At 48.5% G+C, this 22893-nt stretch overlaps 1 protein-coding gene across 11 annotated transcripts in view; it reads right to left on the reverse strand.

Annotated features, from left to right (window-relative positions):
- LOC133346666 (myocyte-specific enhancer factor 2C-like) overlaps positions 1-22893 on the reverse strand; it is a 112331-nt gene that overhangs the window by 65903 nt on the left and 23535 nt on the right. The gene's annotated exons all lie outside the window — the stretch shown is intronic.

The following is a 22893-nucleotide window of genomic DNA, read 5'->3' on the forward strand; positions in this document are numbered from 1 at the left end:
AAAAAGCCTGATAACCCACCGTGTAGATTATTGGGTTGCTTTTTTGAGATAACCCATGCAGGGCTTCGTCGAAACGCATGACAATCAACATGTGTGTGATGGTTTTATTTGAATCGTACACAGTACAGTGCTAACAGATGGCCACACAGCAAATGTATTAACTTACTCCATCCTCGATCCACTTCATGTGCCTTACTATCAACAACAAAAAGACAAAATATCCATACATTCTACACAATTATCTCGTGCTGGTTATCAAGTTTGATTTTTTTTTTATCCTACACCCATTGAATGCCACCGGTGTTATATGTTGCAACAAATTACATTGACCAACGCAGCCTGATTTAAACATGGTGATAAAATGGGCTCTGTTGTGTATCGCACAAATATGCTGCGAAACAACGTTTGGAAAATATAAAATCCCACGCGATTCCTGCGCTACATTTTTTCGCGATTCATCAGGCCCTGTGACCCATGCTGTGATTCAATTACCGGGGGGACCTACTGCATGGACCGGCATCGAACCTGGGTGGCCAGGATCGTTGTGCAGTGAACTCGCGGGTCGGAAATAAACCAATACAAATCAATTAAATGTCTCGATTAAATAATTTAAACGTCCTACATTTCTAGAGGTGGCATGCCATCTGAGATTCACCGTCTATCTTGCAAGGGAAATCTGGGAGTAGCCGTAATTCAGCGGTCGACCGTCGCTATACCAGTGCGCAAGTCGCTCACTCGAGCCAAGGCGCCAGCAGTCCTCGACACAGTGGATGAGATACTTTGGTAAATGAATTGACAGGACACGCGTGCCAGGAACCGAGCCATTGGCTCGGTGTGACATGGCTCGGCCGACAGGCTGACCACCCTGCTTGGCTTAGCAAGCAGGGGCATGTCAGCTATTCACCATCATGGTCCCCCCCCATCCCCAAACCATCTGAGCAATTTGATTGATTGTTACGCATGGGTGGGGCGGGGGGAAGATATCATAATAATCAATTATTCCTCTAGCTCGCTTGTATTTATTCTTGTTTATTCTCTCTCACCGGAACACTTTTGTTCAATCCAGGTTGAACATACGTTAAATTGAACATAAATTATAGAGCATACAGTTAGCATGAATTGCTTTCACGTAAAAAAAATACATTCACGCGCGCAGGATTCCGTTGCGTTTGTCGCGAGTGTGAGAAATAATTTTAAGTCGACGAGCTGAAGCTTTGTTAAAATGCGCCTATTATCCAGCTGACAAAAAATAACTGCGCAATCATGTACAATATGCATTGTGCGTTGCCTCGATGGTTGTTGGTGATTAATAATACATAAATAAACACCGGCACAGTGCTTCAATTGCAATGTGCTAAAGGCTAGGCCATCTAAAATCGACCCCTATCCACAGCGAACATCTGTATCGAGTTTTTATCTGTATCCATCCTGGGGATTGCCCAGTGCAAGACCAGCACTGACCGATGTGGTTAAGTATGGGCAAACAACCCCCCTGCATGCAGAGGTAAGGCCTTAAGCCAGCAGTGGATTGACAAAGACCAATAAGCCATGTTGCCATCAAACAATAAAATAAAACAACGCCAATGACCGTCATCCCCCCCCACCCCATTGGTTTTCCGGGTCAATGGTTTTAGCACCATTTGTTTAAGCAACATAAACCCTGGACCAGTTTTGACTTCATGAGTCTCATCAACATAGCAATGTATACCAAGTGCGGGGACAGTAGAGTCTACTGTCCACAACATACACGTGGTTATGTACAGAGAACAAACACGTACACATAACTACATGGAGCGCACAGACAACAGAGCGTACAGGTCTCCATTGAAACGGAATCCCTGCAAGAGAGCACGGCGGAGTGTGTTTATATTTATCAGCTGAATATACACCACAAGTTTTATATATATACTGCATACCCTATACACCAGAGTGTGCACCGAGTAACAGCATTTCCCCGCTATGAATACGAAATTGCGCATGCTTTTAGCGAGCGGTCGATACAACGTACACACTTCATCCCGTGGCCGTAGTGGCGGTGGCGGTGGGTCTATAAAATGTACACGCGCAGCACTACTTTGGCTAGGGTATTCCGTCTCAACGTGCAATGTTTCCGACAGCGCCCTGGGAGTTTCTTTCTGACGCCACACCAAGCCACGGTCTCCCGGCGACTGAACCGCCGGATCGTCTGACCCTGTCGGGGTTAAGCCATGGGGACCCACACTTCCGGAACAGCAGGAGGAGGAGGAGGACGACGACCCCCCCACCACCACCTTCTCGCAATACCCAACTTCAATTTGGCCCGCGACCAAAATCTCTTCCTCCCCCCATTGCCACAAAGCTCATCGGATCGAGCTAATTAGGGCCTGGTTAGATCGCTGCATGGATTCGAGACCGGCCGCCTTGGGGGGGGGGGGGGGGGGGTATACCACTGGTGCTGCACACGCCTAGGCCGCGTGGTGGACAGGAACTGGCAGTAAGCAGTACAGCAATGGATTAGTGAATCGATCTGTGCGGAGCTTCGAGCGAAACTGCCCCCCCCCCCCCCGCCGCCCCTGACCGAGCCGTGCGTGCGGGTTTTTCTCCAAGTGGTTTCCTGCCACGCGCAGAGCACCCTCCAAGAGGCGTCCGAAAAGTCAGTGGGTAAATGAAAGGGAATTGTATAATTTTATTTTACTGCGAAATTTTAACCGCATCGTGCATCCGGCTGAGATTCTAGACAAGGGTCCGTGATAACGCCGGGTTTATAAAATATAACAACAAAATAACAATAACGATGTAATTAACCGTACGCAGGCTCGTTCTGCGCTCCAGCGAACGTCGCTGTGGGCCTTGTCTTGAATCAAATACTCAGAAAATAAATATAAATTTGTCGCGGCGGGAGATTAGCGGACACAGGATCCACACGCGGGAGCCGTATGGCCCGTTCTCAACATCGCCACACACCAGGGGGGCATACTCTGCACAAAGCCAACGTGGAGACTTTAATTTGCATTATGGAACGAAATGCTTCGAGGAAGGGCCCTAAAACTTGGATTCTGAAAATGCAGCCAAGGCCACCTACTCAACTACCTGCTGGCAAACACACCGACGGGGAGAGCGCAAAGAGCAATTTTTTTCTCACCCCCAACCCCCCGCCCCTGCTGTGCAAACGCACGCGATCGCCTCGGCACGGTGTGTTCAGCTGCACGGGAAAGGTCAATTTCCCACATTGCGTCCCAAGGTCAAGCGCGGCGAGGAGCCACACGGAACAACCTGAGCCGGCGTTCCCATCGCTATGGCGACAGCAAAGACGACAGGGTCGCCTCCAAGCGAGCGAGCAGCCTCACCGAGGCACCAGACGAAAGGGTAACCCGGCGCAGGTTGGCGGTGGCGGCGGCGGCCATGAAACGCAAAGCAAAAGCCAGTGTGGCAAAGCCAAAAAAAATCGAGAATTTTTTTAATCCCTCCCACAGTAAATGAACAAGATTTCATTTCGAGGGTCGTTGTTGTTGTTGCCGCTCTGGAGACGGGGTGAGCGATGTTCGGTCGCCGCGTCGATGGAATTCGTCAGGACTTCTCATTCAACAGAGTGGCGGCTGCGTAAAGACTGCCATCATCTTCCACTTCCGAGGGTACTGCGCCATCGGTGGCGATCAAACGCAGGGGACAGGGGATGGAAGGGATGAGAGCGGATGACGATCGCGAAGGCACAGACTTCGCTCGGACGCGGGGTGCGATCCCTCCGTCGGTTTTCAATGCACGCCGCAAAACAAAAAAAACCGGCGGGGAAACCAATCAACAGAGTGACGCCTTCGGGTGGCACCCCCCCCCCCCCCCCCGGTGGTGTCACAACTCCCCCAGCGAGTCACGCCGTAGGTGTCATTTTTGTTGTTGTTGTTGTTGTGTTTTTTTACACGGAGCCTCAACAATTACCACGAATCGACTGCTCAATAATGCCTTTTGCCGCGACGCAGCCGCCGACGTGTTTTGTTTACTTCACTGAGAAGCAGATGCCACATCAATAAAAGTGTGACCGAGCGAAGCTCCTTTTATCCACAACTACATTCCCAGCGACTCCTGTTATGCGTGCCCCGCGTCCCCCCCCCCCCCACCAAAATCAAATCTGCAAAAAGCACCTCTAATCTCCGTGGGCTTATTTTTTTCGATCGTAATGGAGAAGAAAATGCTCCAAATGCACGCTATCGTCCATGGATAACGAGATTTTTTTTTTGTTGCGGTGATTTGTGGATAACAGGATCCCCACATCGAACGAAGCGAAATAGAGGAGGCCTCACTCGGTAAAACAACACAAACACGGAGGCTGAGAGCACAAGCCAAACTTTAACAAGAAAAAAAAGCAATCCATCCGTATATACCCATCACAAGCAGTACTCCATTCCCAAACAAACCCTTTCGGACTCAAAAATCTAGGCTCTACCAGATAAAGGCAGCACGTCGTTAAATATAGATGGAGCGCACTAAATTTGAGCAATACCGTCGTAAAAAACAATGGGGGGGGGGGGCGGGGTAAAAAGAACACGGGGACGTAGGGCACGCCATTCCGCCAGCATCCGCAGTCTGCACAAGGCGGACGCCCCGCCGAGCCGTGCTCACTCGCTCGCTTGCTCACACACACTCAATCGTGAAGGCGTGCGAGTTGACTTTGGCAACGCGCGTCGCAGATGAAATGGGCGCTGCGCCCTGCGACCGTCATCCCCCGGCACAACTCGAGATTTCCCTGCCGGAGCGATCCGTCCGCCGCTGGCGGGGATGTTTTGCGTGAGCGAAAGACATCAGCCGGTCGAGCCGGGCTCCTGGAGGAGTTCAGCAGGGCGACATGCCGGCCCAACGTCGTGAGGAGCCTATAATCGAGAATCGCAACTGGGGTGGTGACACGGCGTGGCCTCGGGTGAACGTGGGCACGCACGGTGCCCTCAATGCCTGGCGCTTTGCGAACATCAAGGGTTGGAAGGTCAGGAAATGGACTCTTGAATCTATCTGTGGGGAGATTTAAGAGTGCTATTCTCTCAAGACTCATGTTGGGGTTTCTCCCGGGTCCTCTGGATTCCTCCCATGCTAGTCAGCAAGGGTTGGTGAAGGGTAGCTGGGAGCCCCAGGAACCGGGTTCGGATATCACTCACCGCCGACGTTCTTTGTGAATTTGACTCCGTTCGCCAGGCGCCGGGGTTCACAGCGTGACGTGCTAACCAGAGTGCCACCACCACTCCGCCCTGCTTTTACTACGCAGCAGTCAGGGAAAAAAACTGAAAAACCCCCACCGCCGCTGCGTCCTTGTAGAGGACGCGCTTTCAGATGCGCTTCTGCGGGCCGTCTGGAACGCACTCTTCCTTCCGATATTAAGAAGCAACTTGGGAGCTCTGCACTTTTATATCGAGATTGAAAACAAATTTCTTTGGAACTGCTGTGGGTGACACGGGAGCAGGAGGGAGGCGCGAGAGCAGCGAGTCAATCGTATTTGACGCGACCAAGCGCCAGCGGCATTAATGACACTACACTGTAAGCAAGTCAATAATACAGTGCGGGTATTCATCACGCTCTCTCCGCTCGCTCGTGAAAGCCTCCAGAGGATCTTGAGCTTCTTTTTCCAAGAGGCTGCCGATTGGGGGATACTTAACCCGATTTCCTTATTGAGCCATGTTAATTTGTGCACGCGTGCGTTCGTTGGTGTGCGTGCGCATGACGGACAGAAGCCGGAGTGTGTCCGGGAAACCCTCCCGCAAACCCCACACCACCCTCGCATACAAGGAGAACACACTCAAAGGTGCACTCAACTACAGCGGCAACCTACTTACCACGCTGCCTCTTACAAGCAGCGTTATTGATAGTAACAGTGGGTCTCGCGTCTCTGGGACAACGCTTGGGAGAAAGATTGCGCTGCGCAGTCGGCGAAAACCACTCATAAATGCATGCAAAAGGGGCAGCTAACAACTTTCCGTATTCCCTCTTATAAGCAGAGCTGTCGTTACCGGTAATAAGAACCAGAAGAACACGGCGGCACTTATTTATCAGTTCTTAGGAACACTGGATCCATTTGGCCTCATGTCTCCAAACACTGCTTCATGGAAAAAGTAAATCAAGGCTTAAGTCGCAACACAGATAGGAGCTGTGGCATCATGGTAAGCGTGCTGCGCTATGAGCCTGGTGACCTGATTCCTTGTCATGACGAAACATCGGTGGCTTCTGATATCTCAACCGGTCATGGGCCCCACCCCACCCCTCCTTCACCAACCCGCACTGACCAGCAGTGCTAACAGGTCTTCATCCATCAAGATATTGACAAATTGGGGGTGCTGTGAATCGAATTGTCAAACCTATTGCCAATCGCAAATCTAAGTGGTGAAGTCGGTAAAGTCAATGTATCACGGTCAAGTCATTCAAGATGATAACACCAGAAAAAAAGTGGACAGGGGAATGCCCTACGATTTGACATGCGGTCCACGAAGGGCGGCGAGATCGGTCGCTGAAGCAGAAGATGAAACGCATCCAGAAAAGGACTTTAAGAGAAGCAAAAATCGAGCAGCGAGTCTGCGCACGCGTCACAAATTGGGTTCAACCCCGCACCTCCGATTAGCACGGTTGGCTACGCAAGGCACGAAGAAAGTTCCACGTACATACGTAACGCTACACGCAAGGCGCCGTCCTAGTGTCTGCGCGTTACAGGACGAACAACAAAACAAAAACATCCGAAATATAACAGATGGCTGAAGGAAATTAAGAACACAAGAGAGAGCAGTTTGGGAGTCTTAAGAATGGCAAGCGGAACTACGGTTTATCACAAGAACAGAAACGAAATGTTCCTCGAAGAGCATTTGGCCTCGTGAAAGTTTATGGTCGCCAAACACGATTTCATCTTTGTCGTGAGCTCGAGATACTATTTACGACTATGTTTATTTTACCAAGTAAAGCCTACTGAGCTATTAGCTCTTTTTCAGAGGTGACCTGGCCACAAATGAAAGCTCAACGAAACGGCTTATCGTGTGGAATGTATTTGCAGCCAAATGCTCTGAACGCACGTCGATTCGACATGTGGAGGAAAAAACCGGGGGAACCCCGAAAAAAATCCACGCGACCACCGAGCGAGAGACGCATGAAAACTCCAAATATATACAGGCGTCAAGGTCGGGATGGAATCCACAACCTCCCGTATACCAGGAGAGGGAGATGACATCTCGTCAGAGGAGGCGCCCCGTAAAAAGGATGGCACGGCGAGTCACGAGTGAACGCTCACTCCTCCACTCATGTCGAACAAACCCTGTCCTTGAGTGATAACGTCGCATGTTCACAAATTATTTTATCTTCCGCACCAACCGCTCCCTTCACATTTACACGTTACAGTGTGATAACGAATACGATTATTATCTACATCCCCTTGTCGATCCACTGCTGGATGAAGGCCACCCCACGCCATGACAGTCATGGAGATTGTTTCGCTGGTCAGAGCGGGTTGGTGAAATGGGTGACCACAGGACTTTGGTTTGGATGTCACTCGCCAATGACGCTGGACGTGGCTTGGAATTGAACCGAGGCCGCCGGGTTCGTGGCGCAAGGCATCAACCGCGGTGCCTTCGATTGGACGCATTCACAGCGATTTGGTCGAAGAGGCATATGCTTGATATTTTCTCATCCCTGACGAAAAACGGTTAAAACAATGTAAATGAAACGCACGAGTTATAAAGGTAGTCTCAACAATTGTAGCGGTTGCAAGTTTCTGCAAGTCATCCTTCCAAAAGACACCGCATCTCCGCAATTCTTTCCTTTTTAATCTACACGCAGTAGTATATATGCACAGAATGCACTGTGCTGATGATGCTACAAGCCTCGGCTTGCTTATAGGTTAAATTGTCACCTTACAGGTGAAATGGTCAAAAGTCAAAGCACGTTGATTATGGTTCGAACAAAAGCGGGAATGCTATCCCGTTTACAGCCCTGAGCCAGTGGTGGAAATTCCACACTACTATGCCAGAGTTCAACATGAAGTGGTGGGATTAATTTACAGTCCTTTGCATAATTAGGCATTCCTGTGTGTATGTGTGTGGGGAGCGGTGGTGTCGCGATTAGCGCGGTGGGCTACGAATCCGGCGACCCGAGTTCAATTCCCGCTCACGGCCAACAACAGTGACGATTATCTGAACCGGTCCTGGACATCCCCTAGGTTGACTCAGCCTCAAATGAGTACCTGGTGCGGTGAGTAGTAAACATCGCCACTGGGGAGACAAAGGCGGTCGGGCGTGGTGCTGGCCACCCACCCCCTCGTGTACCATTCCGGCCTTCATAGGTGTTCGCTAATAGCACTTGCCCTTACAGTCTGTTAAGGCTATACGGGGGATCTTTGTCTTTGTGTGTGCGCAAGAGATTGGAGTGGTACACTCCTGTCCTGTATTATCTATTGTGCCCAACACGGATAACAGGATAAATAAATACAAATGTCAAAGTATGCAGATACTTAATCAGATCACTGTATTTTGCAAAAAAGTGCTGCAGAAGTAACTGCTCACCACTCGTATTAAGAAAGGACGGATAAATAAAAGCATGCAAGCTAAACGTTTGTAAAATTTAAAGGAAAAATGTTATCCTAACCGCCAGCACAATGAACATGCATACAGTACGTCCTGCATTTTTGCAGAAAAGTGGGCAAATCTAATGTTGAAATGAGCTACACGTGACAGGTTCTATCCAATTAGAGTTGCAATAAAAACAAAACTGTGATGCAGCACGTAAATCATCCTCACGTGATGCCCGGTGGTGTCCATTAAAGAGAATCAGTCCCATGCTGGCAAACGGCGCAATCACCACTCAACTTATACAAAATATTATTGTATTCGAAATAAGCCAAGGTGAGCAAGTGGGCCGTTAATCATAGGAGGGAACGCATCCAAGAGGACGTCCACGGGGGCGATTGGGAATAAGAGACCGGCTTTCGTGAAGATTCTAAGACAGATTGTAGCTTCACGAGCTCTAGAAATATGGCGAAGGCTTGGGTGGGAGGCCTTCATCCAGCAGTGGAATAATCATGGCCGATGATGGCAACGATGGAGCAAAGTTATTCCGCACACTTTCTGGAAACGTTACGAATGAACGAACGACGACTTCTTCTGTCCCCTTTGCTGTGCGTCCGCCCGTCGCTGCGATATTTGTGGAAGCGCAGCGGATTGTTTTAGTTTTTTTAACGAAACGATTTATTTTTAAAAAAAGCTTCCGTTAAAAAATAAAAAAACAACAAACTTTACTACCCTTCAAAACTTCTTCAATCACTCCTTGAGTAATACACACATAACACATTTACTAAACAAAGAGCGGGAGTTCTCTCTCGAAACGAAAGACGGGTTTATGCTCATAGCTCCAACCTTGATATTGTGTGCATCTGTCAACAAGGCTACCCTTTGTACCCGAGTACTTTCTCTGAGTCTGGGAGCAGAGCCATGTGTTTTGTGTTATCTAATAAAATAAATAACTAGCGAGCAAAGGGGTCATTTCAATAAAAATCCTCGTCTAAATAAATAAATGGAAAAGCACACCACTTACGATGTCTACAATTTGGCTCGCCAACGACCGCATACATAGGAGCTGCACAATTTGGAACGAGCAGGTACTACGAACACGATGAAACAAACTTTTTTCCAAGGAATTTTTTCCTTTTTCACGGTAGTTTTTTATTTATTCAATGCCCTCTACAAACTCTCTATTTCACGTTGATCCCGATTCATTTTCAAAACTCTAAACAAGTTTAAAGACGCCACTAAAAACAAGTTTGTTTTTACGCGTGCGCAGAACAGAGTGCGCGCTTTCACATCCCATTAAAGAAGAGCGAGGTTGGGCGGCTTGGCCAGGACATCGCTGCCAAGGAGGGACGATGGCGGGTGGTTGAGACTCATCGCGGAGTGGCAGCCAAGGCAAGGAATGCACACGAGAGGTCGTCAACTGCAGACTCGCAGCGATTTGAGTCGGCGTGTGCGCGAGGTGCTGGTGGGATTGCTGCAGTGCAGCACTGTGGGAAGTTGTCGGGATGCTTGGGGAGGCCTTCATATCCAGCAGTGGAGTGAGCCTGGCTGAAGGCGAAGCTGAACTTGAGGGCGGGGAGAAGTCAAATTCATGTTGGGGTGCAGCCAAAAGTTGAAATGTGTTGCGCAGGGCGTGGAGATGAAAGCGAAACGATCGTGGGGATGACATCTGCTGTACCTGGTTCCACGATGGATGGGTCAACAATAGACACGTGATAATTCATTGATTAAAGCCGGTTATTGTGCTCACAACGCAGGAATCTTTAAAGTAGACTTTACAGATTCACACCACTGTGGAGCCTACAGGCGCCTTAAGCATAAGCAGTAATTGATTGATGATGGGCCCCAGCCATCCTGAGACTACCCTGGGGCTCTGTGGTTTTGCCTGGGGATGCCTCTGGGACTATTTGGTGTTGCCCAGACTGTCCCAGAGACTGGCCTGGCACTCGGCGTTCCTCGGTAGTTTCGGCTGCCAGTACCTGGCCTAGTTTTCCTGGGGCCATGGAGCGGTGTGTCGCTCTCCCCCTTGTCGCTCTTCCCTCTCCCGTGAGTCCCACGGCGGCGAGATGTCAACTACCTCGCCTGGTATACAGGAGTTTGCCATGCGTCTCTCGCCCCGTGGTCGCGTGGATTTTTCTCCGGATCCTCTGATATTTCCCTCCACACTTAAAATCAACATGCGTTTAGAGCATTTGGCTGATATAAATGTCCACGCGATACGCCACTTCTGTCGTGCCATCATTTGTGGCCAGGTCACGTCTAAAAAAAATAAATAGATGAGTGGGCCTCATCTGGGATTTTTTTAATTTCGTTTTAGTCCCTGTCCCCCCCCCCACTACATCCTATTGCAGTCTTCTTCTTCCCGAATGCTACCCCCCTCACTTATCTAAAGCATCTTGAGATGCGCGTTGCATTTAGACTCGATACAAACGATTGTTGCTGCTGCTGTTGTTGTTGACTCACGAATCGAAAATTGTGACCCCCAGCAGTGTGAAAGTTCATTGAACTATAGTTGTGGTGGTGGGCGGGGGAGGTCAATGAATTGTTACTTATGTATGTCACAATCGTAGTTTTAAGGTGTCACGTACAAACAAGTGAGCGAGCACCATGTGGGGGGGGGGGGGGGGGGTGCGCAACTACAGCAACGACGGCGATGGTGAATGAGGGGGTGACCCCCGTGTACATTTCGCAACCAATGACCAAAGTCGCTAATCCACAAAGAGGAGAAAAGAAAAAAATGAAAACGCAAGCCCCAGGGTCAGATGGCTCTCTCCCCCTCTCCGTGGCACACACGTCAACCCGCAAATTGGAAAAACAAAAGGTCGATACGGGAACGTGACATTTTTAGGAATGCAAAAAGGGCCTGTTTCCAATAATCGTTTCAATAACGGAACGGAGGCCATTCACACAGCGGCGCGTGGTGTTGTTTGTGTACGACGACTACAAGTAATCTCGTCTGAGAACCTGGGTCATCTCAATGTGCTATCTGTAAAAGAGCGCAGAGGCAAGGAAATACACTGCAATGCAGCTTATCAAGATGTGTTTATGTCGTTGTTTACTCAAAACGGAGGAGCGCTTAACTTTGGTGCGTTAAAAACTAGAACGGGGGTTGTTTCAGGACCACTCTGGTAAGATAAAGGTGCAGTCCTGCAATGCCTTGCTCACGCCACTGTTGGCAGAAGCGCCTCTGGCTAGAGGGGGCTCTGGGGAGAGAGTATTTGGAGGATATTTGGTAGAACAGATGCACCATTATTTCGACAGTGGCGTTGGGAGAGGGAATTTAACTGGCAACCTCTGGATTGCAAAGTCCAGTGTGCTGACCACTACGGGATCGACTGCACTTCAGATGAGAAGATAAGAACATTTTTTTATACTGCTCCAGTAGGGGTGGGTAAAAACGTTACACTAGGTCTGGATGGTGGCATTATTCAATTACGAAGTATACATGTTATATTTTTATAGGTCACACTTTTCCAGAGGCAAGGTAAGATTACCTTAATAAGAAATTACAGATCTGGCGCTTTAAAAATATAGTATAGTTTGGTCATCGTTGGCTCAAGTGAACCACACAAAGAGCCCCCCCCTCCCACCCCCGTATAGCCTAAAAGCACTGTTGGAGCAAGTGCTGTTAGCGAGCACCTATAGAAGCTGGCACGGCACACGAGAGGGTGGGTGGTCAACACACCGCCTTTGTGTCCGTAGTTGTGATGTTTGAATACCACACCAGCTACTCATGTGAGCCTCAGTCGACCTCGGGGAGGGCCCATGACCCATTCAGATAATCGTCACTGGTGTTGGCCATGAGCGGGAATCGAACTCGGGTCGCCGGGTTCGTAGCGCAGCTTAGCGCTTACCGCGACACCACCGCTCACCCTACACAACACACACACACGCGCTTGTTTACATCAGCAAAACAGGCCGGTACACAGACATCGTGTACCTCTATTTTGATCAAACGCAACTTTTGAGTCCAACTTCAAAACACAAGCCGTGCGTGTAAATGCACGGAGGCGCACATCAAACACAGCGGACACTTTTTTTTTACGCAGTGCCTTGAAACTTCCTTTTCAGGCATTCAATCCAATTAATTTAACATTTTTAATTCAACCAGGTCGGCTCGCTAGTCCGTTGGGATACATCATCTCCTTTGCAAAGGCAGACCTGGGTCACTTGCAGGAACACACGCAAGTGAGTAATTACACGCAAATTAGTTGAGTTCATTTTGTTGTTGTTGTTGATTGTTGTTGGTTGTGACTGCTGAGACATGCTACAATGCTTGTAAACAATGGCTAACACCAGCCGGCGGGAGGGGGGGGATGCTGTCAACCCAGCCTACATAGTCCACCCAACCGCATGCAGCAGTGGCAATGTCGCGTATCTGCCTCGCTGGGGAACCGAGGTCCACGCGGATATACGTGATTATCAGTAGCAAACATGCAAATAGGTTGCTGGACAAAACATGAAGCGCGAGCTGCTTTAGAAAGTGGGACGGATTCTTTGCCGCCCTTTAGAAACGTGCACGATTATTAAGAATAGCGCGCGTGTGGGAACATCTAGAAATAACAAGAACATTTTCACAGTGCGGAAATACTGCAACGGGTGTGGGCGGTTAATGGGTCAGGGCACGCGCGTATTCCAGGTGGTAATGCGACTGATCCAGTGCTGAACATTTTAGGAAGGTGCTGTGTTTGGTGGTTGGGATTCCCGTTGCAGCAGTAGCTGACGGACATGTGTCCGTCCGTCTCTCAGGAATCGAACCTGTCGCCCTTACCCCCCCCCACGCCCCCCCGCTCTGTGAAAACTGGCTTGGTTGGTGAGCGAGCCGACAATCCGCCACCACGGGCTATCTGGGACGGCCAGCCGCGCTGCCGGAGGGCCCATTTCAAGGAAGAGACTGGAATGGAAACAAACAGCCCCGCCAATACTGTACTGAAAAAGCACGCTTCCCTTTCGCGGGGCGGCGTGAACGGTCCGGCGCGGCCAGGCCGGTTTTGAGAATGCCATTGTCCACCCCGCTCTGCTGAAGGACACGTGGGGTCCTGATCTGATGCGCAAAGCCTCCGCTGCTAAAAAAAAAATTAGAATACGGACGTTAAAAGATGTAAATAAATACACTCGGAAGAGACTATTCAGCACTTTGTAAATAAACACACTACTGGATGGAGGCTTCGGCCACACCGTGTCAGGGTTATCTGATCATACTTCACCACGCTGGTCAGTGTAGAGGGGTGACGGGGAGTGTGGAGGGTTGGATGGGAAGGGAGGGGGGCTAGAACCGGTTCAGATGTCACTCGTCCACTTGATGTTAGCCGTGGCCGGGAGTTCAACTCAAACGGAATATTCTACGGTATATGTTGATTATAAAACGCCAAACGATTGTGGCTCGGCAAGGCTTTTACGGATCAACAAAAAGCATTGCTACTATTACTGTTATATTGTACTGGAACAACTGTACCGATGTAAAGTGTACTTTCGCGAGTTTTGTTTACACATAAAATTATTATAGGGAAGTTCTGCTTGTTGCAGAACATGGTAAAAACACAAGATTACCAGATTAAACTGCTAGACACGGCTTAACTTCTTGCACGTTTAAATGCTATTCAGGGAATACAATATTACTTTGCGCGTACCGGATGAATGTCTCAGGAAGCCCCAAGATTATTATTTTGTAAACGATACCACTTGGAGATGTTTTGACAATTCCTATTCGATATCTTTGTACGGAAAGAACCATCTCCGACGCAAATGGAACTTAAAAACTGGCAATGATTTAACGACAGGTATTGGTTGAAGAAATAATTGACCACTTGGGCTGCCTACATGAATAATTTTAAACGCAAAAAAAAACACCAAAGACGCTTGCAAACCACATCCACATTACGGAAAATGGCACAATTAGGATTTTTTTTCCGCCACGTGAATTAAACCCCACTAAGGACAACACTTGTCGAAAAAAATTATGATTACGACTACGCAACACCACGTATGTACTGTACACATAAAACATCACGGGAGATTTTGCCGAGAGGTAGCTCTGACAAAACATTGACCGTCGACCTCCGGAACCAGAGCCCCGCCACCGACGGTCAGACACATGTACGTACGAACGTACAAAAAGCAACCCAAAAAGAATGTACACCGCAATTGTTACGTAAAAGTACCGTAATGGCAAAAGGGAAGCTGCACAAGCAAAATGGACCAATGTCACATCCCCTGTCCGTCACCGCCTGCCAGCGAGGCGGGCTCTTCTGTTCGCTGCGATTGTTCAATTATGGCCCACAGCCCGAAAGGTCAGTGATGGCCACAGGTGTGACGCGGGCTGCTCGCTCCGATATTTCTCCGAGGTCCCTCCTCCCTCTCCTCCGCGGCGTGGGACGCGTGGATCCCGCAGGCCACGTTTGTGCCATTGCGGGCAGCCGGCTCGTGATGTGACCCCCCCCCCCGAACCCCCCTAGCTAGACACCCCGTCACCATCACTAATTCCTCTGGAAATGACTTTCCATCAGTCCACTGCCTGCTGGCCACCGAGTGTGGTGCTGGCGTCATACGGGCCGAGGCGTGAATGTCTGCATGCGTCTGTGTGTCTGTGTGGCCTCTGTGGAGGTGGCTCATGAAGGATGCTGCTGCTACTGGGCAGTTGGAGGCAGTCGCCCTCCAACAACAACGGAGGGCGGAGGAGCGACGCTCACAACAACGAGCGGAGCGCCGGGTTGCTAAAGCACAGCAAGTTGGCACAGTAGGGGGCACAGGTGGTGCATCAACCAGTCATCTCGGTTATCTCGGTCATCTCAGTCAGTCGACCCGTGGCACCTGGGTCTGCCCCGTGACCTCCTGCCAGCGGGCGTTCGACACTACACGTGGCCTCAAGGTGCACATGGCCTGGCACAAGCCTCGTGGAGACGTCCCCGCCACTTAGTGGCGAATCGCGCTTGTTGTTGTTGTGTGTGGATGTCTGCCTGCGTGGGGAGCGGTAGTGTGGTGGTTAACACGCTGCACAACAAACCTGGCGATCCGACTTCGATATCCGCACATCATTGATAATTATCTGAACCGGTGCTGGGACTCCCCTAGGTCTACTCGGCCTCAAATGAGTACCTAGTGCGGTGTGTAAAACATCGCCACTGGGGAGACAAAGGCGGCCGGGTGTAGTCCTGGCCACCCACCCCCTGGTGTGCCGTTCAGGCATTCGTAAGTACTCGCTAACAGCACGTGCCACGCAACAGTATGTTCAGGTTACACAGAGTTTCTTTACCTTTTTGTGCGTGAGCATGTGCGTGTGTTAGCTTGTGCGTGTCTTAGCTTGTTTTGCTGCGACACATGTGACCGTGTGAGCCGGTGAGTTGTCACACATGCGGGTGCGTGTGTGCTAACGTGTGCATTGTTTATGTATTCTCGTGTGGGCGGAGAAGTGTCCAAGTGTCTTGGCGCATTCCGCTGCGTGAACCCAGTGACCTACGTTTGATTCCCGACCGAAACGAACATCAGCGGGCAAAGGAAACGGTGTCAGAACGTGTCCTGGGCTTCCCCCTAGGTCACATTAACCTCATTTGAGAAACCGGTGCAGCGTGTGTAAACATCGGATCTGGGGAGACAAAGTCAGCTTAAGCGTGACATTGGCCACATCAGCCACCTCCGTGCGTCATACCGGCCTTAATAGGTGTTCGCTAACAGCACTTGACCCGATGGCTTGTAAGGCTATAGGGGGGGGGGGTCTTTGTCTTTTGTTGACGTGTGCGAACGGGTGCGAGCAATGTGCGAGCATGTGTGTGCCTTCACACATGTTGGCCCTGGGTGCGAGAAAAGCGTGCGAATCCACAAGTGCGAGGCCTGCTTGGTGACTTTTTGTTCACACACGAGAGCCCTGTGTGTGTGGGGTGTGTGTGGTGTGTGTCAGTGTGTGTGGTGTGTGTAAGTGTGTGTGGTATGTGTGTGGTATGTGTGTCAGTGTGTGTGGGGTGTGTGGTGTCAGTGTGTGGTGTGTATGGTGTGTGTGGTGTGTGTAAGTGTGTGTGGTGTGTGTGTGGTATGTGTGTGGTATGTGTGTCAGTGTGTGTGTGGGGTGTGTGTGTGTGGGGTGTGTGTGGTGTCAGTGTGTGGTGTGTATGGTGTGTGGGTGTGTGTGTCAGTGTGTGTGGTGTGTGAGTGTGTGTCAGTGTGTGTGGTGTGTGTGTCAGTGTGTGTGGTGTGTGTCAGTGTGTGTGTGGGGTGTGTGTGGTGTCAGTGTGTGGTGTGTATGGTGTGTGTCAGTGTGTCAGTGTGTGTGGTGTGTGAGTGTGTGTCAGTGTGTGTGGTGTGTGTGTCAGTGTGTGTGGTGTGTGTAAGTGTGTGTGGTATGTGTGTCAGTGTGTGTGTGGGGTGTGTGTGGTGTCAGTGTGTGGTGTGTATGGTGTGTGTCAGTGTGTGGGTGTGTGTGTGTGTCAGTGTGTGTGGTGTGTGAGTGTGTGTGGTGTATGTGTGTCAGTGTGTGGGTGTGTGTGTGTGTGTCAGTGTGTGTGGTGTGTGAGTGTGTGTGGTGTATGTGTGTCAGTGTGTGGGCGCGTGTGTTTGCTCTTAAGTATGCGAGCTCCTGTGCGCGCTGCTTCTGTGCGCACGTAAGGGAAATGGTATGCACAGTACAGTAATGCATTCAGGGCAATCCACTACCATAGTTTTACAATGATCTCGGCCACCCGTATGTATGTTAGAACTTCTTTCGCACCGTACGTAGAGCCAAACGTGTTAATCGGCTACACATGTACATCAAACTATTTTAATAAATTATTAACCTAGGTCAACTCAGCCTAAAATGAGAGCGTCGTTTGATGACAAGTGTAGTGCTGACCTTAACAGATGCCCTGCTGACCTAAATAGGTGCTCACTAACAACACTTTCCTTAATTCAGCCAGGGGGGGCTGTGAGCATGGGTTCACTTTAAAAATTGGTGGGCATTGTTTAAAAAAAAATGCACCACACACACACAAACTTCACTAAGAGGCTACAATGTTTTGTCAAGGGAAGACCTGGGTTTAAACAAAGTGTGTGAGGTTGCTTCTGCCACATATTGTAATGACTGCTGTACCGGAGCTAGTATTGTGTGGTTCGTCAAAGGGTTTGACGGCGGAATTTCCAACAGAACATGTGACTAAGCCAGATGCCATTAGGAAGGGCTTGGATTTTGCGTCACACCGAAACATTATCAAATAAATAAATTACAAAACCGCAAAAACGCACACAGACTTACTTAGAGGGCCCCGTCGCATGCAACAGCCGGGCTTGCGCCAGCCTAACAGCTGTGCACGCCTTTTTTAATGTCCGAATGACATTGCGGTCACCGAGGTTAAAGCCATGGCAGTCACTGATGCAACGGGCAAAGAGCCACCACCACCATTCATCATCATCATACAATTTCCGTCCATTTCGCACCTCCGTAACGCAATGTCCACCATTTTCCGCGAGCGTTTGAAAGCCAAACCGAAAAGGTAAATTTTTAGTGTCGATAAAAACAGCGCCAAATCCGTCTAGTTAGCGTGATCAAATAGCTATATTTGTCCTCGAAGATTACAATCTGGTGATATGGGGCAGAATTGATGGCATCGTGTATCAGATGCCCGTCAATTGTCATCCTATATTAATACACACACGTTTTGCTGGCTGGCAGGCTGCTAGTTTCACGAATGATCAAATAGTACAGACCCTTTATCAATCCACTGCTGCGTGAAAGCCTCCTCCTCCTCCTCCCCCTGCCCCATCGCTCCGTGGGGGTTGTTTGTCCCTACTTCGCTTATCAGTGCGGGTTGATGATGAAAGGGTGGCTCAGAAACCTGTTCAGTTTCCATTCACCACCGATGTTAACCGTGATCCGGGGATCCCAAGTCGGGTTGCCTGTTCGCAGCGCTCACTTGTTTAATGCCAATAATTGTCAATAATATAACGTATGCTTTGCCTCGTCTCGAGACTATTTCAGGAGTTTCCTGCGCTAAGATGTTTGCCTATATTTGGTACATTCATCATCATCAGACATCTAACAACTGCTAGATTAAGGAATGATTAAATCGTCTCATGTGCAGGAACTAGGTAAAATTTCGCATCAGTTGCAGTACATTATACACAGCCCAAACGTATACATCACTCGCCCTCACACACACCTACACATCTGTTTACTGCTTAAACTTAAACAGAGGCACGTTCCCTCATGAAGTACCTATCATTGCTGACATGAAAAAGCAAAGATCCCCCATGCTGCTAGCGAGCACATAAGAAGGCCAGCATGGCACACCGGGGAGGGTGGGTGGCCAGCACCACGCTCAACCGCTTTTATCTCCCCAATGCTGATATTTACACATCAGGTAATCGTTTGAGGCTGAGTCGACCTAGGGGACGCCCCGGGACCGGTTCCGATATCATTCGACAATTATGTTACCTGTGGCCGGTTCGTAGCGCACTGTACTGTGTCACCATCATGGACAGCGCGTTGGTCAAGGCGCTAAATAAATTAAAATAAGATAAGATGTGCACATTTCACGAACAAACACATAAACGCGCACACGCACATATGCATTGGCAGATATCTCAAGGGTCAGTTTACTCTGAACACAACCTTGCCCAAACACAACACCTCTCCCGATACCTGTGTACGTAACTCGCTGTGTCACCACTGACAATGGAAAGATAACTTTGATTGGCAGTGGCTACAATGGGATGTTAGGCGGTAGACCGAGTGACTGTCTGCCCCATTGCCAGGGGTTTTAAGTTTTAACAGAAAGTAGGAGTGACATCATCTCGTCCCCCCCATCTATCCTCTAATCCGATTCCTGGATGTAGTTAGACGCTTTGTGTTCCACTCCGACGTCTGTGCGCATGCGGATCGTCACAGGCCTGGGTTAGATTCCTGCCAGTGGCCCTGCTTATATTACAAAAAGGTCAAATAGTGGCCACACCTCCCGCTCCCACAAGTGGCTTCTGGTGGCAATAGTACATTAGGGCAGGGGTTGGCAAACAGCGTCTGTGGAGCCCTCACAGGCGGCTGTTTCAAGGACTGCTTCATGACATTATTTATTAAGGAACCACCGGTCTTGTATTCACCACGTGAATCGCGGCTCTTGAATTTGAGGTTTTTGTTTGGGTTTGTTTACAGAATTGGGAGGGAAAAAAAAATATCTCGCTTCTTGTTATTTTGGTTGCTGACCCCTGGGTTAGGGTCAACTCGGCCTAATCATCCTTACAATGATCCCAGTCATCATCATCATCATCTGTATCATCACCAATAGCATCATCAACGACAGTCATCAGCAACTGCAGTAGACAGCTACAGAAGTCGCAACAGCATCATTATCAGCAGCTGCATTGTCTCTATAATCATCATTGCCAAGTGCTTGCATATCATCTGTTCCGCATTATAATAACAGTATTCGCAAGTATATAATTACAATGAATAAAATGTAAAACATATATGCTTTGTCGTTTGAATACAGAGGACATAGTTTATCCAGAATACGATAAAAACAATCATGAACACATGTATATCACATGCAGTATGTCATGCTAGTATACGTGTCCAATTTGAACCTGGTAAACAAACACTCGGGTAATACGAACCTTGTGTCCTGAGTTTGATTCCAGGCCACGGCTAACATCAGTGATATATGAACCAGTAGTGCCCGCATCCCCCCTACCTCGCCTTTAACCTTCACTGACCAGCGTGATGAAGTATGGCCAAATGACACCCCACAACCAACACGACTTGGAGATGGGTCTTGTTCCCAGCAGTGGACCGACAAAAAGCAACCATAAATGGCGATGCAAAATACTACAGAGAGTCTCGTGTGATATCCAGCACATGGTGCTTTATCTGTCCCAGTGTAAATCCTCGCAACCTGAGTCGATCCCCGTAACAGATGCTCCCCTCCACCTTCCGTAATCCTCAAGTGTCTCTCACCAACGCGCATTGCCCCAAAAACCGATCCGTTTCCTTCATCTAAACCCTTTTCTCACGTTCCTCCCCATGCAGACTTCATCCTGGTTCTGTCTCCAGCTGCGACCCCTCTTGTACGTTGAACTTCTTAAGCATACCTACATATATCATCTCATATGCCATATTACCTTCGCTCTCATTGGACTTGAGCAGTTCAGTACCGATAGAGAATTAGTCGTGCAATGTCATTGTGCGTTTGTGATACCACAGAGGAAAACATAACGTATGGCTGACGTTGTTTATGCAGAATAAGTACACAATGTTTATTTTGAATACATCGAGAACAATAATAATTAAAAAAAACAATATGATAATAAATTATAAACAAAGATAGCCTTAGCTGCGAACGAAAGGTTATGTTGTGTTCGTGGTACAATGGAGGTAAGAGAAAACGCGGATGGTATTGTTTATGCTGAATAGAGTACGTTCAACAGAATAATTTACAGCGTTTGTCAATCCACTGCTGGATGAAGGCTTCTCCATGCGAATGATAAATAACGTGATATTCTGAACGCATTATAAACACTACTGGCCCTAAGCCCAAAGAGCAAGCCCATTCGCTCGCTCAAATGTGCCCCTTCCCAGACTTTGACACTCTGTAAACAACGCATTTCCTTTGCCAATAGCAAGAATGCTCAAGTTAAACATTAGCCGCAGCAACGCAACGGCAAAATACGTCAGACCCTGGGCAAATGAATCGAACGACCTCAAGTTGCCTGCATATACTGTGCCGAATGAAAATAACAATCTAATACGCGTTGATGCAGTTCGGCACTGGCAATTGTTGCACATTCGTGTACCGCTTTTGCCTGCTGCTTCTTCTTCGGCTTTGCGCGTTCACAAACGTCACACGCGGGTGAAGTATGGTCAAATACCACCCCCCCCCCCAAACCCCAGCCCATACATAACCCCGTGACTCAGGCAGAGTGAGGAAATGCCTTATTTTGGGTAGCTTGGCTGTAATATGTGCATACTCTAAAAAGGAGTCTCCGTTCGAAACGTTTTTGTTTTGTTATAAGGCAATGGCTAATGACGAATGTGGCAGCTTGTCTTAAATGTACAATTAAAGATTAGTATTGTAGTCAATATGAACAAAAACGGTGCAATGTAATGACATATCAACTTACAATAATCATAGGTATGTAACACGGGGTAATGTGCAACTATATGGCAACTCGCAACCCCCGCCGCTTCGGTCATGGGGATTGTTTGTCTATACTTCACCACGCTGGTCAATGCGAGTTGGTGAGAAGGGAAGTTCAAGGCCCACCAGATATATATACGGACCTGTATATTCACATACACATGCAAGTATACCTACTTGTCAAATGTAGTCAAGGTGGGAAAAAGTATAAAGCCCCGGTCATAGGAATGTGGAATTTACGAAACACTGACCCAACCGTCCACGAATGAAATTGTCACGGCCCCAGGCAAGTTCGAGATTAGGTAAATCAACTTTAAATACATGATTCATGTATCCATAATTGCTATTGTGCTCATTATACCCTGTTCAACACATCAAGGTAATTGCATCTTTCTCTTCTCGAGTATGGATTAACTTTGCTTATTCAGTGATGACTGTGGTGACTAAATCTAACGCAATAAGCTCCGTACTTCGTACCTTTTACAGATTGCCAAGTACACCAATGGCACTGTAATGTACACGCCAATATGCAAAGTGGCTATCTTTAGAAGTGAATGTCAAAACGTGTCAAGTGACTTCAATAGGTCCAGCTGTTATATGCTCAGTTTGAAGGTCAGCTTTTTTGACTCCACAACATGTCATCATTAATGGTACGTGTAAATCTCGATTGTACCATCATGCGTGCCATTCTCAAGACTTTTTGACCGCCTTTGCTACGTACAATATTGGGATTTACATAATATCATAAGTACAAGGACATTACGGCATTTAACACGTTATGCAAATCCAACTAAATATCTCTCACGTGTATACTATTACACAAACCTTGTACAAAAGTACGCATACGTGATGTACAACACACACCGCACTCAAGAAATTCTCATCTACATACCGTAACTTCACCAACCCGCGTTGACCAGCGCGGTGAAGTATGGTCAACGAACAGGCCACAATCAGCAACAACGCAGGGATGGCCCTCGTTCAGCAGTAGATTTTTTTAAAGCGGCCCTAACGTGTGTGTGTGTACACATTGATGGGATGCGTGAGATTCTAACACGTGTCTAAAAAGTCATGCTTGTTGAGTAAATCAAACGTGTTGGATGATGAGGCTTCCAATAAAACCGTGCGGTTTGACTTGACCATAATTCGCAAGGCTGATATATGAACACCAGATACAATGATCCACAAATAATAACAACGGCAGAATAATCACGTGGCTTTTTTTGTTTGTTTTGCAGCAATAAGAAACACAATTCACTTCCCTAAAATACGAAGTCACATAGAAGAAGAAGCTGCCGCTT

Source organism: Lethenteron reissneri, chromosome 24 (assembly GCF_015708825.2).
Source record: "Lethenteron reissneri isolate LAM-NWPU_2019-01 chromosome 24, ASM1570882v1, whole genome shotgun sequence".
Taxonomy (NCBI): domain Eukaryota; kingdom Metazoa; phylum Chordata; class Hyperoartia; order Petromyzontiformes; family Petromyzontidae; genus Lethenteron; species Lethenteron reissneri.